The following is a 22,312-nucleotide window of genomic DNA, read 5'->3' as shown; positions in this document are numbered from 1 at the left end:
TAGAATTCGTGCCTCAGTTATTAAGTAACAGTTTAAGGTGAAATAAACTAATACTTACCTTGATAGCCAGAATCCAGGAAACAGGGCAACTCAACTGGCTTGGCTGCAGTAGAAGAATCTGTAAAATAAAGAAGATTAAAAAAGATGAAGAATGTTATGGACAAGAGAATTAATAAGTACATAGTAAGTTTAGAACTTCCACAGTAAATGTAGTGGTTACCTCTCCTCAGGTCAAAGAAGTTAATGCAAGTGTGTCTGTGTTATAGATTTATAGAAAAGGACAGGCAGAACAGATAGAAGGCTACGGAGAATGAACAGGAAAAACACGTAGCTGGAAATAAAAGAGAAGTCAAGGAAAAAGTGAGAAGAATTAAATAGGGAGAGTTAGGGTAGTAAACTAAATAGAACAGTCAATCTAAAAAATAGGAGTTTCTTATTTTACAGGAAAGGAGACCTAGTCCAGACCAAACAAGATACATAGAAGAAAAAACTAATTGAAGTGAATAGAAGAGGAGCAAGTTTTCTGAGAATTCAGGGGAAGGAGGTTAGATTAGAAGAGAAGTAAACAGCATAGAGTAGATTAGACCTGGTATATTAATGTTGTTCCTTGCCTGCAGGTTGCACTGACGGTGAAGTCTGCAGGACGGACCTACCAGAGGAACCCATCAGAAAAGTCTCTTCTCTCTTTTGTTATTTTATCCACTTTCCCCCTTCCCCCTAGATAGCATTCTTAGAGACTTGTGAATTAAGCTCTGAGCTGCTGTCTGGGTGGATTTGGGATCAAGCATCTCTGTTCCTGTGTATCCTTTACAGTAAATAATTGTTAAGTCTGACACTATGTTTTAGCTTTTCATTGTATCAACCTCAAGGGAACAACTCCTTTTTCAGTTCAGGAGTGGAACACAGGGCTACAGTGAAAAAAATGTTTCAATCTGAAACTTGACAATTGCACCATCATTGGTGTCCTGGCGTTCTACTCCGAGGTGTCCCTTACCTAACTTTTCAGTTTAGGAAGTCATCAAAAACAATCTCACGGCGGAAAGCAACTAGCTTGCAATATAATTTTTTATTTTCCTAGTGGAGAGGGCCCCGGTAAAAAAGTGTCTCCATCTCTTTGGCTGTCTATGAGCACGTATGGAGAAATAGGAAAAGCAGCATTAGAGAAAGATGAGAGAAAGGAGAGAGGGAGACAGAGGCTGAGAGAGAATAGAGGATGATGACCAGGGGAAGCGGAAAGAAGACAGGAGGAGGATCCTGCAAAGTGGCTGGTCAATGAGCAGTAGCGGCTCCAGGAGGGAGTGCTGCGGGCGGTGAGGCGGGGCGGGGAGGGGAAGGGTGGGGGTTGTAAAATCCAGAATACGGCCGATCGGAGTTAGGTAAAGAAATAAAGAAATAAAACGAATTAAATTGTGCAACACATTTGGCTTTGCAGCATGCGCAATTAAATTTGTTTTATTTATTTATTTCTTTACCTACTTCGATCAGCCGTATGCCTGAGTTTACTACCCCCCATCCTGGCCCTCACCCTCCCCGCACAACCGCCCGCAGCACTCCATCCAGAAGCCGCTACTGTCAAAGAGAGAAAGACAAAGACAGGTGTGCATGTACAAAGAAGACCACCAAGTTCCAAAGGTCATGAAACCACAGTTAGGTTGACTGCGGTGTCTCCTACTGGTTGTATCAGGGTGTGTGAATCTTTGTATGTAAAGGAGAGATTAAGAGATAGATGACAGACGAAGAGGAGACCAATGTGATTGCAGTAGATTTCAGCACCTGGAAGGGAGATTGAGGCAGGTGAGAAAGGTAAAGGAAAGGCACAGGCTTTCACAACAGATGATAAAGAGACAGTAGAAGTGACAGAAAGAGAGGGTGAGGCAGGTATGAGAAAAAAACTGAGACAGATAGATGAGAGAGACCGATAAGAAAAAGAGGGCACGCAGATCATAAAGAGACAGTTCAAAGAGTTAGAGAATGGAAGACTTGAGAGGTAATAAAGAGGCAAACTGGTGTGGGAGCTTGGAGAAAGATGGTAGAGGTAAAAGAGGGGATGTAAAGAGGCAACTAAGAAAAAAGGTGAGATAGATGAGAGATAAAAAGTGATATAAAGATAGGTGAGAAAGAATCCGCAACAGCTGTGAGATGGGTAGAATAGAGGTGATATAGAGAAAGAGGCAGGTGAGAACAAGATGGGCAGGGAAGTGGGATAGAGTGGGAGACAGGTGATCGGGGCTTGAAAGAGACATGAAAGGTAATACGATGTCGCTTCCTGTGATGTCATTGAAGATAAAGGGCACGGGAGGACACTTTTGCTACCCCTGGCCTTTTGGTGAAGTGACGTCTATGCGCACAAACAGCAAAAAAAAAACTGGCCTACACACTGATCTGTCAGATCAGCCCAACAGGTACTGCCTGATTGTCCTGTAAGCCAGTCCAAACCTGAATCAAACCCATTCCAAGACCTGTGCAGATGCATACATCACAGCACGAAAGTGGACAGGCATCACAGTGCATGCACATGAAAGCATTGGCATACATGCATGCATGTGCTTTGCAAAGCATGTGCCCATTACATTATTAGGAATATGCAATTATAACGTGGTGTATGTCCAGGATAGAAGAGTCAGTCAAAAAGTGCACACCACTGCAAAATATAAAAGAGAGGAGCCCAGCAGGATGCCGAAAAGAGGACGAGGAGCATTGGAAAGAGAATTAAAAAGAAAGCTCACAGGCAGGAGCAGAGGAAAAAGTAGGGGGCAAAAGCAAGGAAACAGTTGCACTGCTACAGACTGAATACAATAGAAACATTTTCCTCAAGGTAGTAATGGAGGGCTACAACTAATCGAATGAGAAAACTGTGAGACAGAAATGGTTTGGGGTGGAACAAACACAAGAGTAGGAAAAAAGAAAGCCTTCAAATCAAATGCAGACACATGTGATACACAGCAAAACCATCCAACCATGGGCAATAGGCTTACACAAAACCACTCTAAATATATTCTGTATTGTAAACAATAGGTATGCCAGCAGACATGTAAACTTATATATAACCCAGACCTGAAATCTGTCAAATTAATTCAATAGACATTGAGAAAACATAGCTTTTTATTTTGAAAATGAGAAAAAATGTATTTCTAACCCATTTTACAGTAGTACAGTGGACATGAGAGGCTACACAACCAATACTCAGAAAAGACCTAATTGAAGGTCCCAGATAGAAAGAATTTACCCTTACTGCCGAAATATTTTACGGTTATGTGGTCTCCTGTGTATCCTGATTTCCTGCATTCTGGGCTGATGTATGGAGTGTGTCATTTAAGTAAAGTCAACATTTCCACTCTCCTGGTTCCTAAAGTGGCTGACAGCTGAGGCATTGCAGACCTAGAGGCCAAGTATGATACATCTAGCACTAGTTGGCGTTTCTGCCTGTAACTTCTACTTAAATAAAGACATTGAGGCCACCTAATTTCATTTCTGCACCACTTGGTAAATTGCTTTATAACAGAATTCTTCATCCTTTAAACTGACTTAATGAAAAAGCTCTAGATGGAGTTGAGCATGCAGCACTGGTTAGCACAGTCACAGGGGCAGGATGAGATTGGTGCAGCTTGTTGTACCACAACCTACATGAAGAAGACGGATCCTGGCTAGTTGGAAAGATACATTTTTAGTGGCCTATTAGTGGCAGGCAGGATCACCATTATCCTGCTGAGCTGTTTGCCCTTCGGCTGATGTCTAGTTGTTCTTCAGTACCACTGCAACTTCTCCCATACTGACGTCCACTTTATAAGTTGGCCTCAATTCCTGTTTCCTCTCGTTACCAGCTAAATCAGGAATGCAAGTAATGTGGCAAAACTACATTCCCTCTGCTAAAACATATTGATAGAAGTAAGGATGGTAAAATTCCAGGGTAGGAAACCATATGAAAATGAGTGACCAGGTGTGGAAAAATCAACTGATGTTGTAATTCCCCATTTCACTGGGTTCATCTACGTTAAAAGTCTGACTGCCTGAGTAAAGGTTATTCCACGTGCAGGAATAACAATGTGATGATGTAGTATTCTCAGCTGTCCTCTAATGAGGGCATGAATGCCATGGTGACACAAGAAACGCATACCCTGCTGAAGTATTATTGGTATGCTTCTAACCAAGAACACATATATGTCCTGTTGCATGCCATGCCCTCTTAGTTTTTCAACATCCTTATAATACTATTGAAGTAAATTTGGTGCTTTCAGATAGAGAAATATATTAAGGGCAAAAGCAAAATTACGAGAAACTATAGTGCACCCTCGCAAATATTTTCCAGGTGCTGTTGTACATTTCCTCACCTCCCAGTCTTGATTTTTTCTATTTGCAACCACTCTTTCCACCACTTCTAACCAGAGGCACACATACATTTGCAACTTGATTGATGGGACCCTTTAAATTTGAAAAGAATCTGAGATGTGTATGGTAATTTTGTGTTGACTTGTAAAACCTATTCAGCTCCGATTCCTGAGTACTAAATTCTAGAATTTGGGACTCTAAAGAACTTGCCGATTGGTGTTTACCGAGCTTTGCCCACAATATAGGCATTTCAGCGAGAGAAATATAAACAACTCTGCAAATCCTGTTTGACTCAGTTTAGCATGCATTTTTCTGCAGATGGCACTTTTTAGGTTTGAGCTGCCTCTTTGAGACCTGTTGTATCCACTCTGTGGGCTTACAGGTCGCCCAGAGCTTTTGATTTGTTACTTTGCGTATCCTTCAAAAAAAGGATTGTTTTCATGTGGTTAATCGGCCTTATTTGTCCCTCCTTTTTGTGTGTTGCTCCCTCCCATGGAGCCTGGCCCTATTACTTGTAGCCTTTCAAGTTCTTCGCATTTAGGTTTGTTTAGGCGCACACTTGTTTTAGTTTGTTTTTACTCGTGTTATAGGAGTGTAGCCTTTTCTTTCTTTCTTTTTTTTGTCCTCATTCAACGAATAATGCTCTGAGTTCAAGAAGGTAGGGCCTAGTCAAACCAATAAGAGGCGAGGGAAGACCATGTCACTCCACACGTGAGGGTGGGTAGGTATTTACCCCAGAGTCAATCATAAAGATAAGCCTCCTGAAAGAACCATGGCATTAATTCTTCTACAGGCGAGTGCTTAGGATGAACTGAACCGCCACTGTGACAGCCTGTACAGCATGTTGATAATAATTGGACCATAGAGCACATAGTTTTATTTCATACCTGAGTGGAAACATTTCCCACAAATGTGAAAGGAAACAGTGGCAGGTGAAGGAAAAATTAAATATTAGGAGATACAAGAAGGAAAAGACAGTGAGGGTATTATAGGGGCTATACTCAGTGGGAAATGCTGAAGACATTTTAATCCAAGAGTCCCAAAGATCCCAAAATTGAGTTTTCTTAACCCGCTTATTTACACAATCAAGGTGTGAAATTCTATGTATAGAGCAGATCCATTCAATTTCAATGGGGGGAGAAGGGAGAATCCTTTTAACACACAACTCCCTTCATGCCGGGAGAACCAGGACAAAAAATAGAGCCTTCTGGGTTTTAAGAAAGCTTCGGTTTTCCACCCACCTGGAATCACACCAAAAATAACAGAGGACCCGTTAAGCCCAATCTCTTGACCCATAATAGCTGTGATGATATTACCCACGTTTTGCCAAAAAGACTGGATTGAAGGACACTGCCAAAACATATGGACCTCGTTCACGTTGTTCTCATCACATTTCGGGCACGTATTTGTCACTCCATTCCCCATCTTCTACAATTTCCGTGGCGTCCAGTATGAATGGATTCTGTATGTCGTCACCAGTCTGAATTAGCAACTAATACTGTTAGACCTGGCATCTTTAGCGTGGTTTCCCCTATCTTTTTGCCTCTACCTCCTGTATTTTTGATGCTGTGCTGGATTTCGTTTTTGCTGGTTTAGATGCTTTGAACACTCTGCCACTGCTGATCAGTGTCAGAGTGTAAGTGCTCCCTATGTAAATTGTTATTCTGATTGGATATACATGTTTGGCATATTTGTATCCCCATGAAGTCCCTAGTAACGTGGACTGGGTGTGCCAGGGCTGGTGATGACAAATGCTACTAGTGGGCCTGCAGCACTGATTGTGCCACCCACAGGAGTAGCCCTAAAATAGTGTCTAAGGCCTGCCACTGCAGTGCCTGTGTGCAGTTTAGAACTGCCATGTCCTCCTGGTCAGTGTCCCCACTGACCCGGCCTAACCCTTCCCTTTTTGTGCGCATCAGTCACCCCTATGGAAGGCCCAAGGTACCCCCCTGGGCAGGGTGCAGTGTATGTAAAAGGTAGAGCATGTACTAGTGCAGGTGACATGCTCTGGTAGTGAATGGCAGCCATTTTCGTTTTTCACTACTGTAAGGCTATCTTGCTCCATAGGTTAACATGGGGGATGCTGGCTACAGTGGTTAACAGCATTACTTCCCATAGGAACAAGATAGGACATAAGTATCTAGCATCCCTTAACTCAGAATTTAATAACACATCTTTTAGGAAAGGTAGTTTTTAAATCCTGTGTTTGAGAACAGCACTTTTAGAAAGTTGCTGTCCTCTTGTCTGACCCTTCTGTGTGCCTGGGCCTGTTTGTGTATTGACTGTCTGGTTTGAGAGTGACAGGGGCTGGGGGATTCCCCAGGAGGCTGGATGAGTCAGCACTAGGCTGAATGACTGCAATTACAACTGGAGTGGTGGGAGGAGTTAGCACCTGGGGCTGAATAGGGCTGTGCCTGCCTTCCACAATGCTGGCTCCACCTCCTGCTGGGCGGCTGAGGACCCTGCCCCTCACTCTGAAAGGAAAGTGCAGCCAGCAAAACAAAGTGCTCAGGATCCACCCAGAACTGGTTTAGACCGGGCTCAGGGCCCACATGCACAGAGAGAACAAAGACTTTAGGGGTATAAGTACAGGACCCCTGACAACAGAAAATTAGATCATCCTGGAATCAAGAAGGAACCTCTGCCAAGGAGAAAGCTGAAACTGAAGAAGGAAGACTGTCCTGCTGTTGCTCTGCTGGACTGACCTTTTGCTTTGCTGCCAAGGAGAGGGGAAGGACTTTGCTTTTGTGCTGTGTCCCCTGTCTTGAAGGAATCTCCAAGCGCCTGAGAAGAGCTGGCTCCCTGTTTTGAAGTCCCAGGAACAAAAGGACTTCACCCCCAGCTTCCCTGAACTCTGCTGAGAGAGTTCTGTCCTTCCTAGAGTGCTTGATCCAGTTGTGGGGCCTCTGGAAGTTGTACCTGAGCTGGGAAGCTTGAAACTAAGCTTGAGTGACTTTTGAAACTAAAAAGTGTCGCATCGCTCGCTTGCGGAGCGCATCCCTGACAGTGCGAGAAGTTTTCCCGCCGCTACGGAGGTCGAGATCGTCGTCGCATCCTTCGTTTGCGGGACGCACCAGACAGGTGTGGGAGAATCGAACATCGCTGCGAGTATCGTCGCAGAGCCTGTCGTCGCTGGGTGAGATCGCCACACCACCTGCTTGCAGACCGCATCACGTCGCTGCGACCATCGTCGCAGAACCATCGCATCAAGGAGCTGCGAGAGAGAGGATCACTGCTGGACTGCGCATCGTTGCCCCGGAGATCGTCGCAGCCCCTACGAGATCGTCGCATCGTGCCTTTGCGAGAACAAACTTCCTACGGAACCTACGCACCGGAATCCATACAAGTGGCCTTCCTCCCCATATAGACCGGATTCATCGCAACACGCCCGCTGCTGCAGCGGGGCTGTCGCAAACGCCTCCCCAGGGTCTCAGGAGCAACGCATCGCTTGTTTTCCACTGCACCAGCTTCTGCTTTTGGAACTTTGTTGCAACTAAAAGGTACTGTGAATAAACGTGACGCAACTGTGAACTTTTCACGCATCTGTAGAGAATTCTATCGCAACCTAAAGAATTTTAACGCAACCTTAAGAACTCTTTTTGAAACCATATTCTTGAACTGTGTATGTTGGATTTTTGTCGTTTTGGTCTTGTGTAGTTTAGATTAAAATATCTTTATTTTTCTAAACTGTTGTGGAGTCAGTTTGTGGTGTTTTCACTGTGTTACTGTGAGTGTTGGTACAAATACTTTACGCATTGCCTCTGGTTAGCCTAGACTGCTCGTGCCAAGCTACCTAGAGGGTGAGCAGGGGTTATCTCAGAGGGTTATCTCCTTGCCCTGACTAGAAGCAAGGGTCCCTATTTGGACAGTGGTACCTACCTCTGATAATATTTAAACTTTGATACCGAGTTCTCTGAAACCACAGAAATGCACTGCCATGAGATCAGCTCAGTGTCCACAATAAGTTGCCCCCACTTTAGTATCCCACATATTCGGAGAGGAACTGCGAATGCATCAACTAAGCAGGCCGGGGTGCCTGGGGTATCTCAGATGTGTGCTTCGTCGTTGTAGTAGGGTATTTGTAGCATCAACTTCACCTGAGACCATACTTTGGCGGCAGCTAGGAGAACTTTCAGCCTAACCTTCTTAAAGAATTTGGGATGACAGAATTTTAGGAGGAAAAAATCTGCTTGATTCATATTTCCCATGCCGAGAGCCTTAAAGAGTGGAGAAAACATTGCGCTTTCCTTCAATAATTGACGAGAGCTCTTTAGGTGAAAGGCACAGTAATATATGTAGAGGTCTAGGGTGGTTATGCCGCCATGCCCTTTCTTTCGCCAAAGTTTTTTTTTAGATATTCTTGGATTTTTCTTCCTCAAATGAAGCTAGAGAAAAAACCCTGTACTTTCCTGAACCAGATCTTTGAGAAATCTCATGAAATATTGTCAAATAAAGAAGTAAACTTGGGTACAATTGACATTTTTAAAAGTTTGATCTGCCCAGGATGGAAAGCGGAATGGTCTCCCATGCTTTTAACTGTGATCTCACACTCGCTGTTACTTTGTCAAAATTCACCTGCGCTATCTTTTCTATATTATGGGCTATTTGGACCCTAAGATATCTTATTTCATATTTTAGAAGGTCACTCTTGAAAGGGGTGTTCCATGTCATTAATTCTACTTTTTGCTGATTAAATGAATATCCAGATGCCCTCCAAAAATTCTGCAACTGCTCCCATTTCTCAGGAAGTGAATGCTCCAAGTTCCCTGTCAAAATCATGAGTTCATCAGAGTACAACCCTATTTTCTTTTCCCAGCCATTACAGCTAAAAGGAAAAATATCCTGACAAGCTCTTAGTTTGCGTGCTAATGGTTCAATGTACATGTTAAAAAGAAGGGATGAGAGGGGGCAGCCCTGTCTTGTCCCCCTGCAGATTTATATTTGTTTTGCTAAGTTTGCTGGCAGATGGATTTTTGTACAGGGCCCTCACCGCTGCTATAAATGTTTCTCCTAAGTTAAAACGCTGAATCATTTTATGTAAGCAGGGCCAGCTGACCCTATTGAATGCTTTTTCAGCGTTGAAGGTCATAATCGCTAGGGGGATATTCCTTTGCCATGTTGATTGCTCCAATTAAATCGGGAGTTAATTTGTAGAGTTACCTCCCCTTCATAAATCCCTTCTGATCAAGATGTATTATTGACCCTGATACCCTATCTTAACACTTAGTTAAGATCTGGGTATATATTTTATGGTCACTATTAAGAAGGGACATAGGCCTGTACGACTTACAAGATCTCTGGTTCTTATTCGGGTCCAAGATAATGGTAATAATGGCATGTTCCAGAATGTAGGGAGGTCTTGGGCTGATATAAAAGCGGAATTAAACAAATGGAGCAAGATTGGAGCTAACTCTTCTTTTAGGATATTGTATAATTCATTTGGAATAGCATCAGGGCCAGCTGCTTTCCCTTTCTTTAATGAGGTAATAATTTGAAGAATTTCTTCCAAAGTAATAGGGTTACTCAGCTTATCTTTTTCTGAGTCAGAAAGAGTAGGAAGTTCTAGGTCTGAGAAAAAGGCTTCCACGAGTTCTTCACTCAGTTCTGTATCTCCAGAGTAAAGATCTTGAAAGAATTGGGCAAAGGCCTCCTCAATCCCAGTGTCCTATGTGATGATATTTCCAGAGGTCGGGCATTTTAGGTCTTTTATCATATTCCTGGCAGGGTCATGCCAGGAATTTGCCACACCCCTTCCCATATTTGTGATGGGACAGCCTGCTAGCTTCCCACTTCCTTTTAATAATTGCTTCCAGATAATCTGTTAACTCATTTTTTGCCATAGTTAGTTTTTGTATGTTATTTAAATCATTCGGTACATAGTCTAACGCCACCTGGTTTATATGCATTGCCGCTTCTAAAGTTCTAATTTCCTCCCTCACTTTCTTATTCTGGGCGAAGGACAGAAAAGTTAAGGTGCCTCTTAGAAAAGCTTTATATGTGTCCCATACTATGTGAGGGGATGCCGAGTTTGTGTAAAATAGGAAAAAATAATCTATATCTTTTTTCAGCCTTCCGATTAGCAATGGCTCTGAGAATATTGAACGGTTTAGTGTCCATCTACGCGGAGGGGGACTCTTGGCCAGAGTAATTTTCAAGACTACGGCCGAATGATCCGACAACTGTTCTGGGACATGGCTAACCTTAATCATGTTCTTACTAGTGGAGAGATCTACCAGGGAAAAATGTCCACATTTTTTATTGTGAAAGTTGAAACTCCCCCCGATGTCCCAGAATTACGCTTCATCACTCCCCATATGTCATCAGCTGTTTCAAGGCCTTTCTCGTATTCTGGGTAGCAACCACTGCTCCTTTGGACGATGACTCTTGCCTAGGGTCTAGAACTATAGTAAAGTCCCCACCCATTATAATAGGATCTCTAATGTCAATTAAGTGGCGAAACAAAGCATGTAGGGGGGCCGGGTCATCCACGTTAGGGCCATAGTAGCCCACAAAGGTTAACGAAGAATCATTAATTTTTGCTCTGGCGATTGCCCACCTGCCAAGTGGATCCACAGCAAAATCTACTAAGATTGCTTGCGTTGTTTTTTTGAAGATAATAGCAACCCCTTTCGTTGGACATGTCTGGGTGGTATAAAAAAAATGCTCCATCCATTTTAGTTTTTTAAGTATCGCTGCCCATTCCTCTTTGCATAAATGTGACTCTTGTATAAGCACAACATCATGATCTAAAAACCGCATATATTCTAAAATGTCCCTTGTTCTAGAAGGGACTCTGAGACCATTCACATTCCAAGATAGAATTTTCCGATTTTTTTGGCCTCTCGGGCTGAACAGAGTCCATCATAAGAGAAGGAGTTGTATAAGCAGATATCTCGTGCCAGGTGGGAGGGTAAAGGTCGCCCTTCTGGTGGGCTCACGACCTGGGTGGCGTCCCACCTAGGCTGTGAGGCCACACGGTTATTGACCCCCTCTGACGATATCCTTGTGGTTCTACTGTCCTGGCCAAACCAAGCGAAACTTGCCCTAATAAACATTTACTCTAGGCCGGTTGGAATTGCTAGGGAATCGCCCACCTTAGACGAACTCTCGGATTATCTGTCCGAAATACCAGGAGATCTACCTTATATAGTGGGAGGGGACTTAAATTCCCATTTTGAGCCACTGCCAGGCCTTTTAGAGGGCTTTCCAATAGAAGAAGAGCTCAGGTGGTCAGTGCCCTCGGTAGAAGCTCCCCCTCCGAAGGCATGGACTCCTGTAGCATTGCAGATTACAGCTCTCACTCTAAGGTTTGGAATTAGAGCCTGTAATGGGCGTATTAGATCTGACATACCAAGCAGAACCACCTATAACAGAGTGGGAAGAGAATCCCGCTTGGATTATGTCCTGGTACAGATAGCGAACTGGCCAGCTATTCGGGATTTTAGGGTTATGGAAAGGCTAGACAGCGACCACAACGCCCTCGAACTTGACCTCATTCACCCCGGCTTTGAAACCAGCATAATGTCCGGGGAGGGGAACAAACCTGAACTCCTACTGGAAAACAACAGGAGAAGAGTCAGGTGGGAACAACTGGCCGCGAGCGAGGAGAAACTCCCAAGGCTCTACGCAGGGTTGATTTCCACTTTTGAAACTGTGGGAGATTTAGCCACCGGGGTGGGTAACAAAGATTCACAGGCCAAATTATATCAGGCACACGAGGACCTTGTAAAGGGTGCGGCCCCCACCCTCTTCAGCAATGCACAGAATCCAAGGAGGGGGCAGCCACACAAATCTTCATGGTATAATGCAGCCTGTAGAAAGGCAAAAGGGGAACTCCTTAGATCCATCAAGGAGGGTTTGGGTGGAGAGCAGTTAAGAGAAAGGAGATGGGCATATAAAAAACTAATTGCCCACGCTAAAACCGAATGGGAGGAGAACCAATGGGAAGAGCTCACTAGGTCCTTAGCAACCAAGGATCATCGAATGTTCTGGAGATTAGTAAACAGGGGGTCGGGGAATCTCCTTTCGGCAATTGAGCCAAATATTGCACCAGAGGTGTGGCAGGCACACTTTCAATCCCTATATAGCTCTGAGCCGGGAGAACCTACCAACGACACCGGAGTTGGTTGTCCCGATTATGAGGGGGATCCAATAAGATTGGACGAGGTCGAGGTAGCAATAGCTGGACTAACCTCGGGAAAGGCGCCAGGTTTGGATGGCCTACCCGGGGATTTGTTCAAGCAGGAGCCCACCATCTGGGCCCCCTACCTTGCTACCCTGTTCAATGGAGTTCTTAGCGGCATGGAAATCCCCAGTACTTGGCTGGGGGCGGAGGTGGTCCCCATATTTAAAAAGGGCTCGCCTCTTCTCCCAGCCAACTACAGACCAATCAGTCTAATTGATGTGTCGCAGAAGCTCTTTGGTAGGGTATTGCTGAACCGGCTTCAGGACTGGGCAGACGAGCTGGGTGTTCTTAGCCCGTACCAGGCGGGATTTAGAAAGGGAGTCTCCACAGTGGACCAGGTTTTTCGATTGAATATGATCTACTGGAGGGCTGCGATATTCGAGGGCGGCAGCCTATACACAATTTTTGTGGATCTCCGGGCCGCCTTCGACCTGGTGCCCAGAGGGAAACTTTGGAGCGTTTTGGCCGAGATGGGCGTACCACCGGACATCCTGATAATCTTGCAGAGATTACACCACAACAATTATGCCCGTGTGAGGTGCGGGAGGTCCGGGGCACTGACGGATAGATTCCCCGTTGACCGAGGGGTTAGGCAGGGTTGTGTGCTGGCACCGACCCTGTTTTGCCTCTTTGTCAACGGGGCAATCGCCCATCTAAATGCCACCGAATATACTGACGCCCCTAAATTGAACGGCAGCAGGGTGCCTGCAATCATGTTTGCAGACGACACCCTGCTGCTGTCCAAAACCCCAATGGGGATACAGAGGATCCTTGACTCGTTCGTGTCCTTTTGCACTGATAGGGGCTTAGAAATTAATGTGGGTAAAACCAAGTTTATGGTCCTGAACCCAAGACAAAAACTGCGGCCGAATCCACTTTTGGGAGCCTCACGGCTCGAGAGAGTCTCCACCTTTGAATATCTTGGTGTAACTCTCAATGAAACCATGTCTTGGGGATCACATCAGAGCAGGGCCAACCTCAAATTGGTTCAGACCACAGGGGGTATCACGCGGATGATGAACCGCTCCACATACTGCCCGTTGGGGCCGCTCATCCAGATCTACAAAGCTCAGGCCAGGGGCGCTACTATGTATTGTGCGGAACTGTGGGGACATATACCTTGCCGCAGTTTGTCCTCAACTGAGAATAACTTCATCAGGCAGATGGTTGCGCTTCCGGCCAGCACCCCACTCCTCCCCTTGAGACTAGATCTGGGTCTGCGACCAATAGCTGACGAACTAGGGCTGAGACCCATAGCCTTCTGGCAAAGGTTGTGGAGTAGTGAAGATCTTCTTGCCTACAGGGCAGAACTGATGGAGCTGTTAACCCACCCGAAAGCCCTATTGATCCCCTGGATAAAATATATCCAGAAATCCTGTATGATCCTGGGGTTTCCTGACCTTTGGTCCAACCCGGCTAACGCCTCATTAAACATCTCAAAGAGAGCTTTTGCCATCGCCTATCATGAACAAAAATTAGCCATGGCCTTAGTTAGCCGGGGTGAAGGGTCACTTACCTCTGTTTTTGTGCAAAGCAAGGACTCGTACAGGTTGGAGAGAGTTCTAGACGCTATTTCCCCCATGCTGGCCAGGAAGTTGTTTCTCCAATGGAGATATGGCACACTGCCTTTACGATCTTTTATCAGCTCCTGGTCAACACCCCCTTCCACAAAGCAGTGCCCGGCCTGCGCAGGTGCGGAGGAAAGCGATCTACACGTGGTCTTGTTTTGTCCAGTGTATAAGGCAGCGAGGAAATATTGGCTCCTACCATTGATTAGAAACCTGGGTTGTAGGGAGTACCTTCCAATGTATAGAATTTTAAAAACTGATGCTTCCGCCCTAACTGTGTTTGCAATAGCGAAATTTCTCACCAATGTGTGGCACACTCGCACTCGTATTCTGAAGATGCAGGCCCTCTTTTAATGTTAAGGTTTACACTTTTAAATGTAATTCTTTTAGCATGCAGTTCTAAGGTTTTTACTGTATAAGTATGCATCGATTGATCATGCATGTCGATTTTATGCTGATTTACATATGTTTTATTGTATATCTTTGGTGGCCAACGGCCGAAATAAAGATTGAATGATGATAAAGATATCTCGTGACTCCCAAAAATATGTTAGAATTGCGCATGATTAAGTAGTTTTATTCGTAAATGAGGAAAAAATTTTTTTTTTTCCCTGATGCTCCCCCACCCAGTGCCTAAAAACAAAACCTCTATTTTTTGTATTTTATTTTTACTTGTGACACCACCCACCCCTCCCCATCCCGGGAAACCCTCCCGCAACACTAGAGGTATACTGAAGTACCTCCACTTCGGGCAGAATACAATTTTGTCATTTGTATGTACTTTTGATCTGGTCAATCAGGAACTAACTTCTGAGGGATCTCTAAAGTTATACATTTTATTGCGCCACATCACATTTAGGGAGGCGGGGAATTGGAGTTTTGCTGTAGCACCCAAGCTCCTCAGTTCTTGTATATGTTTCCCCAATTCCCACTGCCTATCCTGTGTGGTGCGCGAGATGTCCCACCTGATACGAAAAGACCAATCCCCTTTGTTGTATACTCCTGTTTTGAGACCCCAGCAAAGATCTTCTCTTTAATTAAATATGTTTTAGGTTTACTAAAATTCTTCTTTGATTTTTCTTGCCTGATCTTTTGGTGAAGGAGTCTCAATGAACTCTCTGTATATCATTTTCCAGGGACTGTTTCTCTAAAACAAAGGACCTTATGTCCCCCCACCCCCAAGGTCTTCTGGCCTTTTCTTCCACTGTCGTTGTGTTAGTTTATTGTTTAAAACACACTCAGCTGACAGGAGTTCAGGTATCATCAAGTATTGCTATATTGTTTATAAAATTAATTTTAAAAAGCTTTGTAAAATTGCATTGGATGCAGTTTCAAAACAAAACCTTTTCATCCAATGTTAGCCTTTTGTTAAATTAGGGAAGCTAACAGCAAGCTTTCTTGGATGAGTGCTTGTTTATTCACTTGCTCCATTGCAGTATATTGTTCCTGCCCCACGCGTTACGTCTCTACTGCGCAGCATGGGGCTCTGGTTATTGGCATGGCAAGTAGAGCGGCAGCATTTCTCTTGATCAGGGCGGAGCCTGCCTCACGGTCGCTGCATCTTTCAGCATGGTGGCATCTTCGGGAGGGCCTGAGCCTTTCTTTTGTCTGCACGGCGCCCTCTGGTTTTAAGAAGGGGTCATTTCATCCCCCTGGCAGTAACCATTTAAGATGTTAGTCGCATGTGTGTATGCACCTCTTGGGGCTATGGTGAACTACATTGATATGCACACACTCTCCCACATATTACCCGGTAGAAACTACAGTTCCCTTCAGGCTTCAGTTTCTCTATGCACAGGCTACTCCATGATGTAAGAGGTGTCACACATTCATACTTTTCTCTTCCCGGGCCACCTTACATGTTAGATTCCACTTTGTGCTCTGTCAGAATCTCCTCTGTTCTCAAGGCAGCATATTCTCCGGGCACAAAAGGATTCAATTTAAGCGAGCACTGCAATCAATTTATATAGGGGTGTTTCTCCCATGCTTTCCCTTACCCCAAGTTCATCCTACTGCTATATTCATCTGATACAGTGACTTTTCTAACAAGAGGCTACTCCGTTCTTAGTTCATTCTCATTTATGGTCCCAGCATGACAGTCTACATTCACTTGAGACCATAAAATAATAACATCAAGCTACTCCCTCTGTTCACAAAAATGTTGTATGCCTTTATACTCGTTGACATAGTAATTTGCAACAAGTCTATTACATGGATATTTATATTGCCACACAGTGTATTCAATATGCTGGCGCCATTTTCTTTTTTTTTCTTTTCCGTTACTTCACCTACAATATTGTTTTTCATACATAATGGAGTGTTTTCTACCTGTATGACCTTTTTACTTTTTGTGGTAAGAGGTAATGAGTTGCCTTTTTTCTAATTTCACTAATTGATTTATTTTCACATAATTTGTGTTTTGCGTTCAACTTGAGTCAACATTTATTGTAATAATGTGGCGCACAAAACATGTTTTAACCAATGAATTAAACTACGGATAACATAGACTTACGTTTCCAAAGGCAATAGATCTCGTATGCAAGAAAAATTAAAAGAATAAAAATGATTGAGTCACTCATTAAAGAAAGAATCTATTTTCAATGCATGAACCAGTTACTAACAACCTACCTATAATGCATGTTACTTAGTAACTACCAATACCCATAACATTCACAATAAAAAGCACATAACACTCCATTACAATCAACCACAATCTGCATGCTCCACTAATAGACCACTCAGTGGCGTAGCTAGAGAGGGGGGCGGTAGGCCCTGGCTGGCACTTTTTGGGGGGCGGCGGAGCTGAGCAAGTCGAGTTTGTTGACTACCAGCATCCCCCCGCCCCGAGAACAAGTTGTCAGTCGAACACCACCCTCCGTTCCTACCTGCAACAGGCGTCAAACTTAGGGCCCGCCCCAGGTGGCAGTAGGTCTAGCCACTCCACTACAATCAGACCCAAACCCATATACCACATACCTGTACCAACTACCACACACCACTCAAATCTACACCAATTCGAATAACTCGCACAACCCTTGCTTCTAAAATTAACCTACAATACACTAACATCTACCCAATCCAATTAGACTCACTCAAACTAAATACACCCACCTACAATCTACCCCACTCCACACTAAATAAATCTACACCACCCCACGCAAACAACACTGACTAAGCAACACGGTTAAGCACCACCACCCCTTAACATAAAACAATATCACTATAGTATACTGCTTTTTAACTACTACAGTTAATATTATTACAACAGCCCTTAAAATGCACATTTTATTTACAGACTCATAACATGCAACAAATAATCAGCAAAACATTCAAGACTATTTTATTATCAAAAGACATACAATCTACAATTACTATAAACACACACTATGGTAGAACTAGAGAAAAAAATCAAATAAGACCTCTCACAAAGGCGAGACCTATTGGCTTTGCCAATGCATGTTCTGCTTGCAGTTATCACCTTATGAAGATGCTGCCCATTTTGATATAATTTATTTGGTTTTTATAATGGGCATAAAATGCCTCATAAAGACTTTAGGATCCCAAGTTGCTCTGACAAACATGTAATGCAGTCTGTCAGTCAGTCAAAAGTGAAGTTTATTCCATACATAAGTTATAAACACATTCGAATATCACATATATGATCCAAAAAGTACTAAAATCCTGTTTTAAAACATTTAAAAAGGATAAAACTTGAAATCCCTATACATCATTACTCGACCTAGCCCTCCATTCCCTATTCCATAAAAAACCTTTTAGCAGCCTGAATAAACTTTGCCACAGCTATTGCGATATGAAGATATTGCATGTCCGTAAGGAGCTCTATTGCTTGCATATGTGACCTAATACCATATTTTTTTTAAAACTGGTCATAACAGCTGTTTTCGCTGGGATAACAATTTATGACAGTCTAATAAAATGTGTAATCATTTGCATTTCAAGCCCATCCTGCATGTGCATCTACCGTCTGGTTGCATCAATTCCCTTTTCATTTTGTCATTTACCCCAGCAGGATTGATACTGATTCTCAGCCTTAATACTTCCATTCTGAACCATTGATTTGGTAGAGTGTCTAGATAGGGATACCAATTTTCTTTCCTCCAGCTATTTATCATAAACGGCACAGACTCTTTCTTTATCAAGTACTCAATGTCAATCAATCTAGACATTGCCTTCCCTAAAGATTTGAGTACATCTTTTGATTCATCAATATACAAGGACTGTGGATCAATTTTCACCTTCAGCTTTTCACCGATGGAATAGTTTCTTTGTTATTGCTTTAGCCCACTTTAATTCACTCAGCTGAATCTCCTTCAATCATCATCGTGACACTTTAATATCTTCTCCTGACCCCAGCCATTTCCGAAATCTTAGTAAGCCCACCTGGACATTCCATGAGGTTGCGGCTAGCTCCAGTCTGTGATGCCTTTCCATGAGCAGAGATGATCACCAATGTTGATCTGTTGCCAATAGAAGGGAGTAATGCTCTATTACTTACCGGTAATCTTCATTATTCCGGGTCCTGTTGTCCTCGTCCCATTCATTACTAAGTGGAGATAACCATTTTCCGACAGAAAAAAGGATCAGAAGAATGCTGGGATACTAACCCCGCCCCTCACACCAGGAGTACATAAAGGGTACTTACCCAGCATTCCGCCTGAACAACCAAGTCCACAACAGGAAGGCCGGCAGTCCGGGAGGGAGGGCGAGGCGTATGAATGGGACGAGGACAACGGGACCTGGAGTAATCAAGTTTACCAGTAAGTAATAGAGCATTACCCTCAGGTCCCTTATGTCCTCGTCCCATTCGTTACTAAGTGGAGAATACCAAAGCAGAAAAGCCAGCCTTCCCAAACAAAACAGAAGCCAACCCAGGCAACCATACCAAGGCAGCCACCGCATGAAAGCAAAAAGGCAGAACCCATGAAAACCCCAGGCAGAGCACCCAGACATGAGGGAGCTCTACCTAGCAGGGATGCGCCCAACAAAACAACGGGAGAACAGCCAGACAACCAGCCCTACACCCACAGAGGCCCACCAGCCCACAGCAGGAGCACCCCACAGGCAACCAGAGAAGGGGAGAGCATGGACACACAAGTCAACCAAGGCCAGAAAGAACAAAAACAGCGAGGAGGCCACCCAAAGAAGAAATCTAAGGGCCACCGGGCTAGCAAGCCAGACCAAGTCCCCAGGAGCCACACCAAGGCACAGAGAACCCACGCCAGCCAAACGCAGGCAGCGGAAAGAAAGACAACACCCAATCGTCAAGGGGCCCAGAGAAAAATTAAGCCCCAACAAGAGACGATCAAAGGAGTCCACGGGACTAAAGGCCGAGAATACTGCCAAGGGCAGGACCAAACCAGAAGAGAAGCGAAGCAAACGACCCGGCCTCAGAGAGACCAGAGGACAAGCCCCCCGAACCCACAGAAGAGCACCAGGCCCCCTGAAAAAAAGGGCCAGCACCAAAGACCAGCCGACCAGCACCCAGCCGGAAGGCGAGAGAGTCCCGGAACAGGGAAATAGGGAAAGACAAATCACTGGGGAAAAGGAACAACAACCGGAAGCCAACCCACCAGGCCCTCAGAGCCAGAAGGGAGCAGACCCATCAGACACCAGAGTCCCACAAAGCGAAACACTGAACCAGAAACCAGAGAAAGTGAACAGGAGGGAGCACAGGACCCCAATACATAGCCACAGCAGAACAGCCCAACTGCAAACCGGGGAAAACCAGAGCAGAGAGACAGGCCAGGCAGAGACGTTCCCAAACAGACCAGGCAGAAGACAGGACCAAAAACACACAGGGCAGCCCAGACCGAGGACCGATAACTCACAGAGGCCCCAAAGGAGAGCGTCGAGCCCAAATACCGCCGCCTGGGAATGCCAACCGACCAGGGGAGAGGAAACACAAAAAACATCCCGACCACAGAAGAAACAGAAGCCAGGGCGGAATGCCCAGGCAAACTTAACCCCACGGGTCCGCATGACCTCAGGTAGAGCATGACCAGGGGCTAAACCTCCAGGGCAGAAAAGGCGACCAGAAGGACCCGACGGCCCAACCCACACCCAGGGCAAGGCCAAAGAGGAGAAGGCCCCTGCCGAGCAGAGGCCAAGCAAAGGCTGAAAGGCTGAAAGGGCGAAGAGACCCCCTGGCACCGAAAAACGCCGGACCGGGCAGGATCGATACCAAAACAAGGCAACAGCACAAAGGCCCGGACCATCAAGGGCAGAGAAAGAGAGAGAACAAGCCGCCCCAGCACCGCCAAACCGACAACAGAGCCTACAGAACCTGGCATTCCCAGGCATTCTCCCATGCAAGTAGTAACCAGGCCTAACCCTGCTTAACGACTGAGATCAGATGAGATCCGGTGCTCTCAGGGAGGCACCGCCATAGGCCCCAGAGAAGTCAAGCAGGGAAGAAAGGAGTGGGTGACAGGCCAAAACAGGGCCAGTCAGAGCCAAGAGGCCACAACAGCAGGAACACACCACAACCGCAAGAACCAGAACCCGACAGCAGAGGAACCAGCCACCGTACAGGCAGAAAATACACCAGCAAAATCAAAGGGGCAGGCCATTCAGCGAACCCCCAAAACAGCCCCATCAGGCAGCCCAGGATCGCCACAAGAGCGCAACCAGGCAACCCCGAGCAGATCGCACCACTGGCAACCAGTAGACCAGCCAAGAACAGGAGCCAACAGAGAGGAAGGCCGAAGGCATCCAACAACCACAAGGAGGCACTGCCGAAGGCAGACCAGGAGACAGGAACACGGTCCCCGGACCAAAGGGAAAGCTGAGGCACAACCCTGGCCAAAGAACCACCAGGAACAAGCAGGGACAAGCACCCACCCCAGCGAAACAAGCCGGAGAAGAACACCGCAGGCCAGTGTAGACACAGTGGAGGCCAACAGCATCGGGGTAACACCAAAAAAGAAGAAAAAAAAACAGCAGCACCACTGAAACCAGACAAGATCAGAGGAAGCAGGGAGGAAAAGGCTGAAGAAAAGAAGCACAGCCCACAGCCAAGAGGAGAAACACCGGACACCCCAGGAGAATCCAGAGGCCACCAAGGCACCCGATCAGACGAGACGCCCAGAACAGCATGCAGCAGCGAGGACCAGAGAGGACCGAGCAGGGCACCCCTAAGCACACTGGCAAGGGAGACAGACCCATGCAGTAGACGCACTAGTCCACTGAGCCACCAGACCCGTCAGAGCAACCGAGCAGTGAACTCAGCGCAGCCCCGAACTCAGGGCTGCCGCCGGCACCCAGTCACTCCACCAGACAACCAAGAGGAACAGCACCAGGCACAAGGAAATGCACAGGGCATGAGAAATGGACATACAATCCACTCGCCAACCAGAATATAAAAATTCGGTGAGGCAGACAGAGAAGCCACGCAACACTACTAGACCCACAGGCCAGCCACAGGAGCCCCGTCTGCAGGACAGCTTGTGTGACCACAGCGCGAACACACAGCAGCAGACAGCGATAACAGCATAGGAGACAACATCACAAACCAAATGCGAGCATGTAGACAGAGACTGTAAAATTCAAATGCCAAAATACAGTCCCGGCCAACTCCGCGTGATGAACAAGAAACAGAATTCTGGTGTACTTTTCCATGTGCCATCCAATCACAATGCAGGAAGACGTGCCTGTGGACAGGCCTGTGCAATGAGGGCTTCAGTTGCTAATGAAGAGCAAACAAAACCGCTATGCGGGACTCACCCGAGGGCGCAAACAGCCACAAGCCCCCCCCCTGCATCTATCGGACTTCAGGAAGCCGCCGCCAGTCATCAAAGGCAGCAGAGAGACCCCGTGAGAGCGAAGACCGACAGGAAGGCAGGGGAACCAGGAAATCAGAACTTATTCCATCCGGCCAAGCCCCAGGAAGACGAGCCGTCAGCAACCCGGGAGGCCGGCTCACCAGCCGCAAAGGGTCGCCAGAAACTCCACACATGGGAATCAAAGAGCCGGCAGGGAAACCAAGCCTCCCAGCAAGCCCAGCAGGCTGGGAGGCAAGGACCCAGATACCCCAACCGCACAGCCAGGCAGCCTGACGGGGTACAACAGGAACAGAAGCCACTCAAGCCCAGCAGGAGTAGAACCAGCCTCCACAATCTAGTCTGTCGGTAGATAGAAAAAAAGAACAGGCGGAATGCTGGGTAAGTACCCCTTATGTACTCCTGGTGGAAGGGGCTGGGTCAGTATCCCAGAA

At 45.8% G+C, this 22,312-nt stretch overlaps 1 protein-coding gene and 1 pseudogene across 7 annotated transcripts in view; one reads left to right on the top strand and one right to left on the bottom strand.

Annotated features, from left to right (window-relative positions):
* HPCAL1 (hippocalcin like 1) overlaps positions 1 to 22,312 on the top strand; it is a 1,733,702-nt gene that overhangs the window by 1,214,135 nt on the left and 497,255 nt on the right. The gene's annotated exons all lie outside the window — the stretch shown is intronic.
* On the bottom strand, positions 20,372 to 20,490 carry LOC144765929 (5S ribosomal RNA; annotated as a pseudogene).

This window comes from Lissotriton helveticus, chromosome 6 (assembly GCF_964261635.1).
Source record: "Lissotriton helveticus chromosome 6, aLisHel1.1, whole genome shotgun sequence".
Classification (NCBI taxonomy): domain Eukaryota; kingdom Metazoa; phylum Chordata; class Amphibia; order Caudata; family Salamandridae; genus Lissotriton; species Lissotriton helveticus.
The sequence above is the reverse complement of the archived record's forward strand: the minus strand, read 5'-3'. Positions and strand labels throughout refer to the sequence as shown.